Source organism: Canis aureus, chromosome 10 (assembly GCF_053574225.1).
Source record: "Canis aureus isolate CA01 chromosome 10, VMU_Caureus_v.1.0, whole genome shotgun sequence".
Classification (NCBI taxonomy): domain Eukaryota; kingdom Metazoa; phylum Chordata; class Mammalia; order Carnivora; family Canidae; genus Canis; species Canis aureus.
Window position 1 is genome coordinate 26,334,603 of NC_135620.1, and position 19,615 is coordinate 26,354,217.

The 19,615-nt window shown below is 45.4% G+C and overlaps 1 protein-coding gene and 1 pseudogene across 2 annotated transcripts in view; one reads left to right on the forward strand and one right to left on the reverse strand.

The window, feature by feature from the left end:
* The window catches only part of SPOCK1 (SPARC (osteonectin), cwcv and kazal like domains proteoglycan 1), a 496,806-nt gene that overhangs the window by 108,452 nt on the left and 368,739 nt on the right, over window positions 1-19,615 (reverse strand). The gene's annotated exons all lie outside the window — the stretch shown is intronic.
* On the forward strand, window positions 18,829-19,356 carry LOC144322147 (small ribosomal subunit protein eS24 pseudogene; annotated as a pseudogene).

A 19,615-nucleotide genomic window follows, 5' to 3' on the forward strand; every position in this document is an offset into this window, starting at 1 on the left:
CGCATCCCTAGCAACCCCTATCATTCTGCAGAATGAGAAAACAGATGCCAACTAAGCATATCCACCAATTCTTTCCAAAGCTAACACTCCCCAAGGTCAGAAAAAGCCATTAACATCTCACCGTGGCCTGACATGAGATAAACATCACCAGCCAGGCAACCTTACTTTCTGTCTGCTTTAGACAATTTCTTCCTCTCTCTGCCTCCACTTGCTCTAGAAGAATAAACCCCAGATGCCTTTCTGAATAAAGCCTGCATACACTCCCAAGAGCCAACAAAAATGAAGCTGTAGGTAAAGGTGACCAAAAATGCCAAAGCAGACTTTTGACCAAATGCAACAAGATGAAGGTGATACTTTTTCAATGAAACAGTAACTTAAACTTTGAATTACTGCCTGATTTTACTGCTTAGAGATGAAAGACCCTGTAGTGCTGAACAAAAAAGTCATATAACTCAAAGAGGATTTTCTTTGCTTGGCATCACCTGTGTGAAAAATACATTTAAGTAATAAAATGTCCTTGCAAGAGTTCATTCTCTGATAAAGAAGCTGAGCTGTGGAACTGGTGAGGGGCAGACAGTCTGTCATTTTTCCTCTTCTGATTATGTAGTTTTCCCCCCAAATAGATCTCATCTCATCTAATTTCTCCCAGAGCATGACAAAAGGTGAGCCAAGTAGACCAGCCGTCCCATGAGGCTGACCCTGGTTGCCATTCTGCTCCATGAGGTGAGTGTGAGCTGATGATTCCTACTGTTCATCCCAGGACCACAAATGTCTAAGTCCCACCATTCACAGGGGATCTCTTCTCCTTTTGTACTTTCTAGTGAGGCTAAAACTGTAGCCCCAGTGACCCTGAGATTGCCATAGCTTGATACTGAGATCACAAAGCTGGATGACGTAAAGACATCTGAGGCTGGAATGTAGGTATCTGACTCACTTCTGATGATGTCTAAGAAGATCCAGGTCTGAGTCCAGAAGGTCAGTCATGAGGACAAAGGGGGGCAGAGACATGCCCAGCACTTTCAAAAAGCTGAGTCTTGTGAGGAGATGCCAAGATCTCAGTCTGGTGGGAGGGGATGGTTAGGTAAGCAACTGGCAAGAGTCCATACAGAAGGGACAGGAATAGAGACCCAGCTATGAAGAAACAGGCATTCAGGGACAAGATGTCACTGGAAGTCTCCATGAAGATGGCAAGGGTGGATTTAGATGATGGTGCATGACCAGTCATCCAGGTACCGAGGAAATGAGACACAAGAAGAGGTTGGTACACATCCTCAGGGTCAGTTAGCCTTAGGTTTCCACCCTGACCTCCTGCCCTTGGACAGGGAATGGGGGCCAGGAAGGCTGCAGAGACTGGGCTGGGCCTCAGTCTACAGAGGTCTGAGCAAAGCAACATTGCTTCAAAGATCTAGGAGCTCACTACACATGCAGTCCTCAGCTCCAATCTTCACACAAACCTCTCCTTCCTGTGATTTCAAAATCAGCAAGCTCGAACTAGTTTCCTCCCACCCCTACCAAGTTTCTACTTGCATATTTTGATGTCAATCCAGAACTTGTGTTAATCAGGCCAAAATTCATTAAGGAAGGCCAACTGTGATCTCTAGGAAGCTAGCTGCTCTCCATCTAATATAATTTGTGTTTCATACAGCCGAGTGATTTTTCAAACACTCTAACACCAAGCTCTGGGTGGGGGGACCCCCATGAATGAAATAGAACAGCTCCTGTCTCACAGTGCCTATTGCAATGTGTGTGTTCCCTCCTGTTTGGGGGAATCCTGCGCTGCAAAGTAATAATGACTACTCATGTTGTGGTACTCGCATCATGTTACTGCCACAGATAATTAAGCTCATCAATTATCTCCTTCCCTTTGCTACTTGGGGAGGATGCCACTTGCGAAGTTCACAGGAAAGCCAGTATATCAGCCACTTAAGCCCACCACAAGCATACTGGTGACCTCCCATAAAGCACAGTGGTTAGAACACAGGCTCTGGAATGTGTTACCCTGAATTCAAATCCACCCTGGCTCTTGACTTCCTAGCTATGGGAAAGTGAGTTAACCTTCCTGTTCCTGACTTTCCTAATTGCTAAAATGGAGGAAATAATTCTACCAGTCTCAGTGGCCTTCTATAATCCATTTATTCAACTGACATTTTTTTTTGTTAAGCACCTACTATGTGCCTGGCAATGTTCCAATTGCTAGACATATAGCAGTGAATAAAACAGGAAGGTTTGCTGTCCTCAAGGGGGTTTACATTCTAGAAAAGGAAGCCAGATACTAGGAAAGAATCAACATGAAATGAAATGATACATATCAAGTGGTCAGCACAAGGCCAGACACAGAATATGGCCTCTGTGACAGATGGAAAGCACCAGATACATTCAGGATACCCGTCACCCCCACCACGCCCACCCATGGAAGGAATGGACGTTCTTTCAGCCTACATCTTGGGAAATCCGGCGGGCTTCTTTCCCTCCAGTGTCACAGAAGTAAACAATGACATAGTAAGAATCCTACAGGAGTCATGAGTGGGGAATTTGGAGACAGACAAACCCAGACTCAAATATCAACTCTTGTTTACTCACTCATTGACCTAGAGCAAGTCACTTAACTCTGTGATGTTCTGTTTCTGCATATGTAAAATAGAAATGACAATGGCACCTGACTCTGAATTGTGAGGATGAGCCAGGATTGTGATTGAGGCTCAGCCGGGTGCCTGACACAGGGTAGTGCTCATTCTCCTCTGCCAAACCTACTCTCACCACCCCCCAACCCCGACTCAGCTGTAGCTGCTATGGTGCCTCCATTCTACTTCAGAGACTGTGCCCAGAGTGCCTGAGTCATTTCACTTGCCATCCATGAAGATGTCATAAATTCTATCCCCACAAAGTGGCTTTGCCCCTTCTGCTTCATAATGGTAGTGCTGAGCAGTGGGATGTGCTCCAAGCTGCACAGTTGTCCAGGGATTGCCCACAACTCTCTGTCAACCTTGGAGCCATGGTGGGGTGATGGAACGAATGTCTCCTCCCTTCCCGTCTATAAGGTCCTGGCAGGCAGAGGCTGCCCATCCCACTCTCAGCATTTGAGATGTTGCTGGGACATGGAAAACACTTGAGGGCTTAAAATGAGTTGAAACAGAACCAGTCTGGGGGGATAGGGAGAAGCCACTATCAGAGAGGAAGTGGTCATTTGAATTCCCCCAACAAAAAGGCCCCTGTAAGAAGTATTAGTGAAAAAATGAACGCTCTGCTAAAGACATTGTGGGACCACAGGGGAGGTTATATCAAAAAGAAAACCTCAGTTAGGGTTTTCCATCTCCTCCAAAATTTCTCTTGAGCTGCCCACTGACTGGGTCCCTTCCTCAGAGACAGCCCTCACTTCCTTGGCTCTGGAAGTTTTTCCTTTGGATCCACAAACCCATCATTACAGTGAAGTAAAGGCCCTTTTCAGGAATCCACCACCTGCAGAAGCAAAAGGATTATACATAGCACATGATTTTCCACAGTCACACAAATATTCTGCATTTATTGCAGTTTTAATGAGAACAAAGCAATATAACATTTTTAAAAACTCTAAAATCTCTATGCTTCTAGAAGACAACCAAATATGCAATTCTAACAGAGGGGAATATCAGTATCCAGCGTGACAAACCATAAAAGGAGATCACAGATTGAGGGTTCCCTAAGCAGCACCAGTGAGATCAACCAGAACAGCCCCCGCCTGACCCCACCACCCCACACCCATACACAACAGGTGATGAAAGATGGCAACCTGATGGGAGCTGTCAGAAAGGACCCATAAGTTACTAGAAAGGAAAAACCAAGGTTTAAATTTAAGGCCATGACAAACCACAGCTCAGAAGCATTTGAGAGGCAAGAGCAGGAAAGTGACATTTCCCCAAACAGAAGCTCAGCTCCAGGGAAATGATCCCACTCGCCATCTGTACTGGTGGAGAGCTGCTGGCCAGCCTCCCCTCCTGGCTTTCTGACACCAGAAGGAGTGAGGAGGCTACTAATAGAGAGGGCTGGGAGGACATGGTTTATAGAAAGAGATCTGTGCCCTGGCCAGCACTGTGAACACTTTCACCCTGTGGTGTGGGGAGGAGGAACCTTGCCTTTCCTAAAGGGATGCTGAAATGGACACCCAGGTGCACACCCATGTGAAAGAGGATGGCCAAGTCCAGTCCTGGTTCCATCATTACTGATGCAGATGACCATGACAGAAACTACGGGGCCGATGTCTCCTTAAAGTAGGGCATTGCACTGATGAGCTGTGATCCTCACTTGCCAAGCCTGCTTGGTTCTTCAGGTATTGGCCAATAGGATGGTTGGAAATGGCATCACACCACTGTTTCACCAGCACAACACCCGTCCCCCATCCTGCTCCCACAAGGCGGCGCTGTTCAGGGCTGGGGGCCATGGGCTTCACGATGTGAGGGACCTTGGCTTGATCCCAGTGCCACCACATACTAATTGGAGTCTGGTTCACCCATCTGTAGACTGAAAATAACAACACTCCCTTCGGGTGCTGTTATATTTAAGGCAAGTGAAATGAAAAATGCTCTTGGAGTGTTGAGCACCGGGACTCCCCATCTGGTCCTCCTTCCTTTTCCTACAAAGGGCCCCACATCTTCCTGTCCCACTCCCTAGGTGAACCTACTGCCTGACAGCTGAGGACACCTGAGCTCCACAAAGGACACAAAGAACTATTTCCTGAACTCTGGCTCTTTCCTCTGCTCCTCTCTGACACCTCTCCCTACAACTCACACTCAGCCCCAACCAGAAGCTTTCTTGGTTAGAGACAACATGAGCCACCCCAAAGGTGACAAGACGTCAAGGCTCCCCAACCAGCCGCCACCTCAGTGCAGAAACCGAGCAAGGACAGCCGTGCTGCTTCTGTCATCATTAGCTCTGTGTGATGGATGAAGAAATGGAGACTCAGAGAAATCACATGATTTGTCCAAGGTTACCAGGATAATACCGAGGAAAGCTGAAACTTGACTAATGTCTTCTGAGTCCTGATCAAATGCTCCTGTTATGTAACAAGCTGTCATTCCCCCCGCGGCCAGGGAAGTCCTCATAGGTGTTTGTGGAAATGAATTAGATCCATATAATAGGGACACATCAGGCAATGCTTCCTGAAGAGAAGGATGATGGGAAGAGTGTGAAGCCTGGTTTTCTTTCCCTTCCAACAGAGTAAGTGCATCAGGACCAGAGAAGCAAAGAGTCACTGGGTGATCTCCTTTCTTTCCTAGCGGTGACGGCCATAACCATAGGCTGTATCCGAAGGGGCTGCAGGCTAGAGGTCTCCACCCCTCAGACCTCTGCTCTTCCCGAGAGACCCTGATTAGGTCTGGGTCCTGAGGCATGAACTCAGAGAAGTTACCTCACCTCTCTGAGCTTCCATGTCTTCCTCTGGAAAACTGCCACTGACATTTTGGGGCTATGTACTAAGTGGGAGAACAGAGCTAAAGCTTGTAGCATGGTGCAACATGGATAAATAGTAGCTATTTTATCTTTATTGTTCCATTATCATTACCATTATCAATATTGTTCCTATCTTCAGGTTCACCTAAAAGAGTTACCTACTCAAGATCGCTCACCCTCAGAACTCCTATACCCCTGGGCCTCTGCACAGCAGGGAGGGCTCACAGTGGTTGGCAGCATCTTTCCCAGTGAAGGCACAGCATGGCTGCTGGGGCAAGGGACCCAGGGAGCACTGTTTTGTGACATGCAGGCAAGGCTGGAGTCAGAAGTACAGCATCAGCTGGATCTTTCAGAGGCCCAGAGATGGCTCCCTAGCCTCATGGGAGAGAGACCGAGAAAGACCGCAGAAAGAGGTCAGGAAGCAGGCAGAAAAAAAGAAGGGAAAGTGAACCAAAAAAAGCATGTAAACCAGGGAAAACACACGGTAGCTCCCTAACTGCAACTTTCCACCCGGATTTCTGGGTGCTGCTGACACTATATGTTTTCTCTCAGCTTCCTGGTACCCACAAACATCTGTCACCCTTTGATGAAAAGCTCTTGTGTGGAAATCAGGAGGCTCAGGTCTAGTCTCTGCTCAGACAATAACCTGACTTCTCCTGGGCTCAGTCCTCACATCTATAAACCTCAGGGAAGTCATGGAGTGGGCACCAGGAGGCTGGACCAGTTAGGTTCTAAGCTTCTCTCCAAATCAAATACACTGTGCCTTCATTAGCCAAAAGAAAATCCTACCTCGAACGGATGTGGTCTCCTGTCCAGGGAGAGCCTACATCTTTTCTTCCCACAGAGCCACCCACAAATGTGACTGCAGTCTGAGTGGCGTCATGAATGGGAAGTCACATGACTACCTCCTGCATATTCATTAGGTAAATTTAACTTCCTACCACCACCGGGTTTAATCTATGGGAATTTAATCCTGTACATTTCTCCTTTGCTCAGCAGTATCTCACAGAGTTGAAAGATGAGCAGTCTCTGTCTCCCAACTGGGCTTGTTTCTACTTTGGGATACAAATCACCTGATTGGCTTGCTCCAAGGCATTTATAAAGAAAGATAAAAAGAGTGATATCAGGATGTCAAATCTATCAACCTTGTAGAGCAAGTTTGCTAATCCTCCTGCTGCTCATCTTACCCACCATCACCCCACCCCTCGGCTGTCCTAAGCTTTTCATGCCAATCACCTCTGTTCTGGCAGAAACTGTATGTTGAGAGATTCAAAATGTAGTAGCAAGGTCATAGTTCTTGACCTCAAAGAGTTTTCAAGTAGATTAACAAATGGATCAACTAGCATATTATACTAGATTGGCCACAATGACATTGTGGACCATGGCAGGTGACTCTCAGTACCATGGGAGCTGAAAGATGGCAAACTCACGTGAGGACAACTCTTCCTGGTGGCTGTGCAACTTTGTGCAAGATTCTGAAGATTTGGACACAACATGGCATGGAGGAGACCAGGAGCACAGAGATTAGGAAAGAGGCTTAGAATCCAAACTAGAGCTCATTTTTGTCATGAGGCACAACAAGAAACTACTGCATTTGCTCAAGCAGAGGAGAAGCACAGCCTATGTACCTGGAAAAGAGGCCAGGAAAACCACTGTGACCTTGGCCGATAGGAGGTACTGAAGAACTACACAGGACAGAAATGAGGAGCTAGAACAAAAATGCAAGAAGAGAGAGAGGATGAGAGGGTTGGCTCCTGACAGAGCCAGCTTATCACCACCCCTCCAGGCTTCCCATCTCCCTTCTTGTCCCTGCTCATAAGCATCAAAGTCTTTGACACTCCCTCTGAATCAAACTGGAAGAACACAAAACCAAAAATCTTCAAAGCCACTCTACCTCAACAGCTTCTTCTAATTTTCTGTTAGCTCTGCTGTGGAAAGCAAGTAGAAATGCCTACAGGCTTGCAGAGTCAAAACTATAGGGACAGCCCATACCTCAGATCGAATACACTAACCCTAGTGGTCAACCTATTAATTCCCTGGATATGGCCACCCTCCTCCTTCTCCCATAACTGCCACAAAGTGACGGCAGAAGGCCTTGGTGTCCATGTTCTGAGAGCAACGGGACACCAACAAGGTCATCTTCATATTCAAGACCTGGAGAGCTATGCTGCTTCCTACCAGTGCCTCCTGAATGATCTCGTTAGCACAACTGCTTGTGATTTCAGTCAACAGGAAACCCAGGGGCTGACTTCTAGAAACCATGCAAAACAGACAAGGCTTTCATTAAGCGACATTCTCCACTGAACTTGGAGGTCCATGCAACTCCAAAGTCCTCTCAGATGCATCACCTCATAGTGAGACAAAAATATCCAAACTTACACTAATTTTTAGGGGAAAAATAGGTACACAAATTGAAAATAAGCTTTTAAAAACTTGTTTTTGAATACCCCTTGGCAAGTCCTGGGCTAGAAAGCTTTTTAACTGTAAAAACTCTATGGTTTGAGCTAGAATATGGAAAAAAATGACACCTTCTAAAATATACCCAGAAGGTGACTGAGGAATGTGATAGAGGCCACCAGCAGGCTGGCTCATTCTATTCCCCAAATAATTGCCTGGGATATAAGCACTGGATCTAACACTTGGGTGCTAGATATTTTTTGTTCGCTGACTTGATTGGGAATCCATGGAGAAATGGAATCAACTTGGAAATGGTCCATCATTTAAAACAACAGAAAGGGAAGCAATACTTTCTCTAACAAAATGTGCAGATCCTACATGAGACAAGCTGCTAGTATTAAGATTTTATTTCAATGAAAAAGGGTTGCGATTGCCTCAAGAACAAAACAATTTTTTGCAAAACAGCAATTTGAAGTTCATCCTTTTGTCAATAAAATTGCTGTGTAATTTCCAAACTTCTCAAAGAGAAGCAATTAGTCAACAAACATATTCGTGAGTCATGGCACAATGGGAGAAGGAGAAGAATCCCAGCTCTGTTCTCCACCTCAGAACATCTCTGTTGTCCTAGTCTGAAAGAACTAGGACTTAACCCCTGGTCTCTGTCTCTGGCTGTATCCAGGCCTTTCTCCATGTGTGGATGTCAGGCTTCTGACACACAGATATAGACTGCCTGAGGACATCTGAACTTCCATTTCAGTGCTGCTCACTGTGCAGCCAGCCTAAGTAAGCGGCAGCTCTAAGTGCCAACTCCTAGAGGGCAGGCACCATGTCCATCCTGTCTCCACACTCCCCAAGGCCCAGCCAAGTACAGGGATCAGAACACAGCCAGCATTTTTGCTGCCTAAAGTTAATGAAAGAGTAGAATCAGTCAAGTTCAGATGCTGTGGAGAGCTTCATCTTGAAAGCTTGAAATGCCTCTCAAATGCTCCATAGTCCCCGAGTTGGAAAAGGAAAAGGGTCATGGCACAAATAGAATAGGCAGATTTTGTAAAAGGAAAATTCCTTTGTTCCCTTGGGCTTTTAAACAAGGGGCTTTGACAAGAAGAAACTTGATTCTCCTGAGACTCTAAAGCACCTGTCATCATGAAGCTCTTTTCTACAGTTCTCTCTGGCTTGGTTTCAGATTCCAGTCTACCTCCTCCCTCATATTCTCACATGTTTATGCAGCCATGGAACTGAGCCAAGTCATGGGGAAAAGGCAACACAAAACAATAAAAACTAGGCCACAGGTTCTCTTCCCACCCTTCCATCTTCAGTGACCAAGAGGCAAAATGTAGCAGAGACACAAATGGACAGGGTTGGTGGAGTGGGCCAGACAGGGTGCACAGATGTATCTAACAAACTTGACAGTTTCTTTAGGAGTTTGAGGACTACATCCTTCACACTTGGTAACCTATAAGTCATTTCCTCTGTCTTTTCAAGGACTGTCTCTTCTTTACTCCACCCCTTCCTTCCACCAGCATTTATTGAGCGCCTACTAGCTACAGGCACTGTAGAAGCTGTTAGGAATATGAAGTAACAGGTCTAGCAAAACAGCACCAAGCCACTACAGGATGACACTTGCAAGGGTTATCCTAAACTGAAATAACAAAATGCTTGCTGTAGGTGAGGATAAGAAACAATTTCTTCATAAAAAGCATCAATACCAGGCTGCTACATGCCCTGGACTGTCCTTGGAAAGGGCCTGTGCACAACTCCACTGGGACATGTGCCCACTGGCAGCATCTAAATTTAATCTCGGTTTACAGGTAAGGACAAATAAAAATATCAGTTCTTTGGACAGACACAGTTACGCTAACTTCTGGGTCCCGCTGGCTCCCTGAACCTTCCTCTGTATCTGCACTCCAAGTTTGCTCATTGTTGGAGGATCACAGACCATCCCTCCCCTCCAAATGTACATTACTGCCAGGGAGGAGCCCTGAATTGTTCGTTCTGTCATTTCCAGGGCCAGACACAAAGGGTGGCATAAAGGTACAGGTACAGTAAATGGTGAATTGAAGTCTTTTCTCCAGGACTGAGAGTCCCAGAAATGGGAGTTCATTTGTCCTTAGAGATTTTTACATTAGGTTACATTTGCTCACAAAGCTATTCTATCTAGTATGACAAAAAAAGAGTCCCCAAAGTACTCATTCGTGTCAGTCCTTACAGAACAATAAACTTACATTTCCATCATTTTCCTGTCAATTCCACTAGGAAGCTACATAGTCCTTCCTTTGAAGCTACAAATCCTTCACGGTTTGCCCCTGCTCACCTCTTAGGCCTTATCTTTCCCACTTCCCAACCCACCTGTGTTCAGTACGCAAGTGTCTACTGAGTCACTTCTCTGCGCGAGGCATTGTGTAAGCTGCTGGGAATGAAGCAGTGAGCCAAATATAAATGCAGTTCCTATTCTTAGTTACTCATAGTTTATTGGGGGAGAGAGTTATTAATGAAATAACCTTACAAATACAAAAGTAAACCTTATCTCTGGTGAATGCCAAGAATAAAAGGTATCTGGTACTGTTGACATGTTTAACAAAGGGCCTAACATCCCGAGGACATTGGAGAAGGCATTCACAAGGGACTTACCTAGAGCTAGGATCTGGAGGATGAGCAGGAGTTTGCTATAGTGGTGTGAAGGGAGAGAGAGCCCCTGATGGGCTCACTTCCATGTCTGCCAGCATCCTTCACACTTCTCCCACATAGCTCAGCTATCATCTCCTCAGAAGACCCTCCCTAACTTCCCAGGTGAGATATGACACCCTTCTGTGTGCCCTTGTGTACTCTGCACATGCCCATCTTTTTTTTTTAATTTATTCATGAGAGAGAGAGAGATTGACAGAGACACAGGCAGAGGGAGAAGCAGGCTACCCACAAGGAGCCTGATGTGGGACTCAATCCCAGACCCCGGGATCATGCCCTGAGCCAAAGGCAGATGCTCAACCACTGCACTACCCAGGCATCCCCACATGCCCATCTTTATGAAACCACTTAACACCACAGGGCTTTCCATTTCCCCTTCTGAAATGAGAAGTCTATGAGGGCAGGGACTTTACCTAATACATTTTTAAATCTGCAGCCCAGAGAGAAGCAAGTAACCAGTATATTCTTGATGAATGGAAGGAGAGACAAGTGAACAGATGGATGGATGCAGTGTTGGTCATTCTCATCCAGCTCTTCCATCTCTCTCAAGCATATGTATCTGTACATGTCAACAGCAGTCAACGCACCTTTGTCTTTAGCATCATGATTTTATGCTCTCCCTATCTCCCCAGACTCCTAGAGGGCAATCAGGAGAAGCTGTCATTCTCATCAGTGGGCAGGAGGGTATAATCATCCCCGAGCCCCAAGAGATTCTAGACTGGAAGAAGCCCAGAGCTATACTCCAAAGCTACTCCAGCCCATTTTGAGGACTCTATACTTTATTTGTTCATCAAATCTTTCATTCACAAATATTTACTGAGTCCCTCCTATATGTTACACACTATTCTAGAAACGAAGCAGGAAACAAGACAGACATGATCCCTGCCTACATGGAGCATATAGTGTAGAGAAATAAGTAAAATAAGATGATGGGAGACACAGGGAATTGGCTGGAAGAAAGCAGAGCAATGCATTAGAAAATAAGTGATAGTGAAGCTGACTCCGTTGTGTCATGGTGGTCAGGGAGGGCTTCTCAGAGGAGAGGACCTGCTAGCTAAGACCTGAATGATAAGAAGGTAGCATCCATGTGAAGTTTTGGGGCAAGAGGATTCAGGCAGAGGGAATGGCATGCACAAAAACTCTGATGTGGGACACGTTTGACACACCAGGGGGAGATATGCACATCAAGGTGGCCACAAAGAGAGATGGACAGAGAGACATGGCAAAATATGGTTCGACAGAGGTCAGATCATGGCATATGTGTGAAGCAGGCTAAGGATTTTAGACATCATTCTGCAGGTGATGGCAAGTGCACAGGTGTTTTAATTGCTTGCTCAGCTGCTCTATAAGGAACCAACCAATGGCAGCAAACACAGATGGAAAGAGGCCAGTGAGGAGGACAGCAGGGGCCCAAGTGCAAAATAATGGTGGCACTGGTATCATGGGAGTACCAGCAATGAGCTGTAGTCAATCACACACAGTTTGGAGTTTAAGAGGACAAGGCTTGAGAATGGACTGGCTGAAGAGGATGAGAGAAAATGAAGAGTTCAAGAGGGAGAATCACCTGTTTGGGCCACAGTGAATAGGAGATACCAATTCCACGTCTGAGTGAATAGTTCTAGCAGGCCATTCAAACGCCATTGAGTAAACACACTGCACTATGAACTTTCACTGCCATTAAACCAGCAAAGTTGAAGCGCTCCCATACTTTAATGACTGAAAGAGACTGGAACTGTTTAGGTTCTGCTCCACTGAGGTTCAGATCCAACTCTGTCACTTACGGCTGTAGGATCTCAGGCAAGGAACAACCTGTTTGTGATGCTTGGTTCTTCTGTGAAAATGAGACCAAAACCAATCTACCCCAGGGTTGAGAGGACCTGACTGGTTGGGGAAAGGCAAGCACCCAGGGTGGCAGCAGGTGTAGGCATGGCACCGGGCACCAGCTGATTGGCCTTGTTCCTGACAGCTGGGCCTGCCCACCAGCAAGGAACTGTGGTTCACCATTCTTATCGTTAGCTATTATTCTCCCTAGGTTGATGAAAACTTCATGGGGGAAAAGAGCCCAAGAAATTCCAATGCAATACAGTAATACTGTTTTGAGTGACTGAAATAGCAGGTCAAGAAAAATGATAGCGACAGGGATAAAAATGTGGATCTACAAAACATGCAATCAAGAAAACCTGTGAGCTGTGAAAACCAAGTAACCTCAGGACCCCTCACTCCCTACCCACAGCACCAGCTCCCAGTGCTACCCAAGAACCTGGCAGGGTGAGGGAGAGGTGGATGGGAGGGAGAGGGTGCACTCTCACTGAGAAGGTAGGGTCCCTTAGGAGACTAGACCGGGGAGGCTATTAGCACCAAAGTATGTGGCAAGAAGCACTGTGTTTACGTGATACAATAATGGAGTGATGAGAACAAGCCCGACTCATCCTCGGCCCCTGACTCTTTGTAGTGGCCCTGAAATTGCTCAATGATGTGCTGAGCTCATTTTCTGCTAGTGGGCACATCGCTCTTTCCACGTGTCTGGAATAAAACAACAGCTTGCTGCCCAAGACAAAACAAAAACATGTTTCCATGAGGACAGCTTCAGAGCAGGATACTTGGGAGAGGGCACCACACGGAGGCAGTGCCAGTGGGGTCGGCTGCCATCTACAGAGACCAAGCTCTCCCCTGCATGCCACCAATACCCAGATGTCCTGATCAGGTCTCTGAGCAGGCCTGGGTCATCTGATCACAGTTTGGGAAAGAAGAGTGCTGAAAGGGAGGAGTTCATGTTCCCTGTGGGGAACATTTCAACTATTCAGGAAAAGGGGCCACTCGGTGTCACTTTAAAAACCAGTAATCCGGACACCTGGGTGGCTCAGCGTGTAATTCCAGGTCTGGGGATCTAGTCCCATACCAGGTTCCCTGCAGGGAGCCTGCACCTCCCTCTGCCTGTGTCTCTGCCTCTCTCTGTGTCTCCCATGAAAAAATAAATCTATAAAAAATAAAAAATAAAAAAATAAAAGCCAGTAATCAATAAAAGCACAGTTGTGTTCAAGAAATCCATAAACTGGCCCAGGCCATTATCTATATTCAATTGTCACCATAGGATTAGCAGATCCTCAGCCTAGAGCCATAGTATTTCTTTGAACTTAGGAACAAGAAACTTCTTTCATTAGGAACTGATTTTCTTGTCACTAATTGACTTCCACCCGTCCCAGGTTACTCTGAATGAGTCACTTCTATTCACGCTGTTGGGACTTCAGTGGTGTTGGGATGAAGACCATCTGGATTTCACGAGTGATCACAATAACTTTATGGTGAAGCCTGGCTTCTCCACTTAGAGCTGAGAGACCAAGGCAGTGTTAATGGTTAAGACTCTCTCTCTCTTCATTATCTCAAGAAGGGGTTTGATACTACTGTGTAGCTGAGAGAACCAGTGTAAGAATTAAATATGATCTTGTCATGTCATGTGTGTAGCATGGTGAGCGGCACATGGTTGACACTGGGTGTGGTGTGAGCACTGCTACTGGTGTGGATCACTGTAGGTGGTCAGCAGTGCAAACATGGGCCTGGAGTACAGTGCCCAGACCAGGGGACATGAAGGTGGCCCCTGGAGAGGGATTCTGGAGTGGCCCACATGCCCCTGGCCATGTGACTGGAGGGCCTGCTTTTGCTTAGTTACTTAGAATGGGTGGGGGGGGTGGGAAGCTTTCCAGGAAGGAGCAGATCTAGGCCAAGTTTGCTGCTCCACTTGCACATCTGACAAACTCGGCTAGGACCACATTTCTGTCTCCTTCCAGTCCAGAAATGGTCAGGATATGGCCAAAGTCACTGCCACTCTGTCCTCCAACAGGACACGGTCCCAGAGATACATAAACCTTGGCTTACCAATCCCAACAAAGCTACTCCCAAATCCTAGAAAGGGCAGCTGGCTCAGTCCGCCTGCATTGGCAACCTGTACGTGTACTGAGGACATGACAGGGGCTCAGCAAGCCTTTGATGAATGAACCAGCAGCAGAGAAAAGGGTGAGATGACAGCAGGGTGAGTGGAGCAGAACAGTGGGTGTGCAGAGACCATTCCCACTTGCAACCACTTCCTCACCATCCTGCCACTCGATAATAAGTTCTCAACTTAGGCCCACTCTCATCACCAATAGGATATTAGCCATGTCCAACCCTGCTGTGGCCTGGTGCTCACTATACATCCATGGAATGAGTTACGATGCACCTGAGTGCCATTTAACACCAACGGGCCAAGCATCTACCTGCTGGGCATTGCCAGGAGACCATGCTTCCATCGTTCAGAATGTGGAGCAACCCTACCTGCTCAAGACCTCAGGAAGACAATGTCAAGTGTGATGTAAAATGTGGGCTACTGGGGACAGATGGGGACAGGTTTTCTGGAACAGGTCCTCAGATCTCCTTTGGGAGAGGACAGATCATATTTATAGATGGCTTTTCTATATGCCAGATACCATTCATAGGACTATGTAATCACTAATTTGACCTTTGCAAAAAGTCTGTGAGGTAGGTATAATTATTTCCATTTTGTACACAGGGAAACTGGAGCAGCAAGAGGCTTCAGAAGTTGTTCAAGGTCATGGCTAACAAGCTAACCTGAGATCTGAGCAGACACTGTCCAGCCCCATCAGACAAGCTCTTAACCAGGACACTGATGTGTGAATCCTCCATCCATGCTCCGACACACGCCTCACCTGCCCACACCTCCACCATACCCCTCACCTGGCTGACCTACGACACTCTCACTGTCTATAGTCTATCTTCCCGAGTCAGGAAACAACCTGGGGACAGGACCAGTATCTGCCGTGGTGTTGGTACATAGCACTGATGCCTGGAGAAGTCACCCTGGAGAAGGGTCTCAAGGCTGGCCCCAAAAAACTTGGTGGCCTCTCCAACTCTGCACACATGGAGGTGTGAGACAGGAATCAGCAAACGGAGATGAACACTTGCAGAAGCAGAAGATTGAGGCAGCCCATCCTAAGCGTGCAGCCCTCGAAGGCACTGTCTCCCTTGTTCCCGTCATCTAGGACTGATGGCTTTGTCGTGGCTGTCACAGGGTCCATGTCAAACATGTCATCTTTCCCCTCACCTGCACTGACCATGAGTTCTTGCTCTTGGGCATTTATATACTTGGTGTAGTTTCTTCTTGCCGCACAGTGAACCCTAACCATCCCTCTGGCCCAAGCACTTTCTCTGAGAGGCCATGAGGTCTGCAGGTGTCACCGGCCACCCTGGGAGACCTGCCTTGGGCCAGCCGCTCCCAGAGTCGTTTTTCTGGCTACTGCTCAGTGTCCTGAGATCTTTGCTCCTCAAAGAGGGACAGAAGGGAGATGCCACAAACGAACACCTGAAACCCGGGCTCTGTGTCTCAGGGAGTGCTACAGGCCAGGACACGCCTCAAGTACAAGAGGACTCTCCAGGAAAGAAGAGCCCAAAGTGACTGAGTGTTCACAGTAACGTACGTCTTTTTCTCTTTACGTGTTAAACCAGGAAAATCTGTGGATGGTGTTGACTCTGTTTTCCGACATTATTGTCCAGCCCAGATGAGGCCACAAAGCAGGAGAAGGTACCAGCACCACTCAAGAGAGACCTGCAAGCTCACCGTGGGCAACTGGACCACTGTGCTATGCTCAGGACACCCTCTGCCGCTCTGGCCATCTGTTTACAAACTTTCTAAACAGTGCTACTCAGGTACAGTTGGCATACCATAAACCACACATATTTGAGGCATCCCGTTTGAAGAGCTTTGCTAAACATAAATACACATGAGACTTCTGCTGGAATCAGGGTGATGAACATACCCATCACCCCCAAAAGGTCCTTCCTGCCCCTCTGTAATCCTGCCTTCCCAACCCCTCAACACCAAACCACGGGTTAGCTTGCATTTTCTGAAGTTTTATATTAATGCCAACAAATAGTAGATACTATTTTTGCCTGGCTTCCACCCAGCATAATTATTTTAAGATGTATTCGTGTTGTTATGTGTATCAGGAGTTTATTCCTTTTTATTTCTGCACAGTATTCAATTGTGTAGATGCATCACATTTGTTCATCTAGTCACTTGATGAATATTTGGGTTACTTGCAGTTTTTGGACGTTACAAATAAAGGTGTTATGAGCATGTGTGAACAACTATTCTGTGTGCATGTACGTCCACTCTCTTGGGTGGAGATCTACAATTAGAACAGCTAGATCATACACATGGCACTTTAAGAAAGTTCCCAAATGCTTTTCACAGTGGCTACACTATTTTACATTCCCTCTAGCAATATAGGAGGGTACTGTTTCCTCCATATCTTTGTCAGCACTTGAAATGACTGGTTTTTTTAAATTTTAGACATTCTAGATATTGTGGAATCTCACTGTGGTTGTAAATTTGCATTTCCTCAGTGATAATAACATCGAGCATATTTCATGTGCTTATTTGCATTATCCTCTCTGATGAAATGCCTGCTCAAATCTGTCCCCCATTTTTATTACGTTGCCTGTTTACTTATTATTGAAATTAAAGAGTTCTTTATATGTGTTGGACCCAAGTCCTATACCAGATACACAATCTTCAAGTGTTTTGTACTAGGCTGTGGTTGCACTTTTCACTCTCTTAATGGTGTCTTCTGAAGGCAGAGATGAAAAATGTTTATCCAATTTATATTTTATACAACACTGTTCCAGTGTTGTATGTAACAAATACTTGCCTAATCCAAGGCCACAGAAATTCTTCTGTTTTTTTCCTTAGAAAAAAAACACAAGTTGTATAATTTTAACTTTTATTTTTAAGCCTATGAGGTATATATTTTTATGGTTTTACAAATTTATCACTTTGGTTTTTCCTAAAACTGTCTTACATACACAGCTTCCTTCCTTTTGCTAATATTCACTTTATTTATTCAACACTGGAGGTAAGATTAACAGGAGATAGTTTCTCCCCTCAAAGAGTGCTTTTTTCTTTTTTTCTTTTCTTTTCTTTTTTTTTTTTTACTTAGGAAAAATTTTTGATATATGCCAAAGTAGAGGAATTAATATAGTGGATCTCCACAACCTCAGTTTAACAATTTTCACGATTTTGTCACACTGGCTTGTCCATCCCTCCATCCTTCCATCCTCCCTTCCTTCCTTCTTTCCTCATAAATTGCCATATGGCAAATGCTCTATGTTCCTCACAGTGTATCTCTTGTACAACTATGGGTTTTTCTTATTCAACTACAATGCTACCACCGTATCTCATTCCCACTTCCCGATCAATTTTCCTAAGAGTCCGCCAAACATCCTTCCCTTTTACAATTTTGCTGGTTTGTTTCTCTTTGGGTTCAACCAGTGTTGACAAAACATTTGGCAGCTATGTGTCCCACTCCTCCTTTTTTCATGCACTAACTGGATCCATTTTCTGGCTCCCTGAAAACTCCATGTTCTGAATTTGTCTATCTGCCTCTGTGAGGCCTCCCTGAACACACTCCTTCACCTAGCACATCCTGTCAACAGAAGGTAGCACTGTAGGCTTGACTAGATTTAAGCTCAACTTCTTTTGCCAAGATACTTCACATCCAGCTGTGTGCTCCCTACCACAGGACACCTGAAGACAAACAATGCCACTTGTCCATTTCAGTGATTCTGTGATTTATCTGAAGGTTCAGGAGTTAATAGCCTCAAGTTCATTATCAATCTGTTGTTTAATGGTTTCATCCAGGTTTGACTATTGCCCATATCAGCTGTACCATTAAAGGCTGAAAAATGGTGATTTCCCAGTTACTACTTCTGCATTTATTCACTATACTTCTTCTGTAAAGAATTTTCCCCTATTGAATAGAGCTTTATGGTTACCCTGAAATATGATTTGTACAGAAATAGTATCTGTTTAACTGCTTGTTTTTAATTGCAAAATTTAGAATAAGGAGCTAAAGCCTTGGTTTCTTTTCCATGGTAAAGAAATTTTCATGTGTTTCCTTCATTAAAATGTACTTTTAATGATTCTATTTCTCCCTTTCAGAGTTGGCACTTTCTGATAGCATCTAACTCATTGCTTGGGTTTTACAGTCATATTTTTATTTAAACCCTTCAAACATTTGTACTGATTTTACATGAAAATCTACCTTTCAATTTCTACTGTTGATTGTCTGTGCTGCCTCTTGTTCATGGTGGCTTACTTCACTCTATGTTTTAAAGAATTATGAGACATGTTTGACAGGGTTTTGAGGGAATCCCGCGAAGCTTGAGCTGATGGCTTAGTCCTCCAGAGACCATTTACATCTGCAGGAACCTCAGTGCATTCTCACACAAAACTACTTTAAGTCAAATGACCAGATTCAGTCTTTTCTTCCCCGGCTACTTGAAGCTCAGCCGCCATCATGAACGACACAGTAACTATCGGGACCAGGAAGTTCATGACCAACCAATTGCTTCAGTGGAAACAGATGGTCATTGATGTTCTTCACCCCGGGAAGACAACAGTGCCTAAGACAGAAATTCGGGAAAAACTAGCCAAAATGTACAAGACCACACCAGATGTCATATTTGTATTTGAATTCAGAATCCATTTTGGTGGTGGCAAGGCTTTGGCATGATTTATGATTCCTTGGATTATGCAAAGAAAAATGAACCCAAACATAGACTTGCAAGACATGGCCTGTATGAGAAGAAAAAGACTTCAAGAAAACAGCGCAAAGAATGCAAAAACAGAATGAAGAAAGTCAGGGGGACTGCAAAAGCCAACGTTGATGCTGGCAAAAAGTGAGCTGGAGATTGGACAACAGAAGGAGTAAAGATTCTGCAGTGGATTTATCTGTGGTGATTGTGCAGATTTTTCATGAGAGGATTAATAAACTAAGAATGTTAAAAAAAACAAAAAACAAATAACCAGATTCAGGTTTTCGATACCATGCCAAGAATATAAATTGCAACCACAGGGCAACCCGGGTGGCTCAGCGGTTTAGCGCCGCCTTCAGCCCAGGGCCTGATCCTGGAGACCTGGGATAGAGTCCCACGTCAGGCTCCCTGCATGGAGCCTGCTTCTCCCTCTGCCTGCATCTCTGTATCTCTCTCTGTGTGTGTCTCTCATGAATAAATAAATAAAATCTTTAAAAAAAATAAATAAATTGCAACCACATACTCAGGT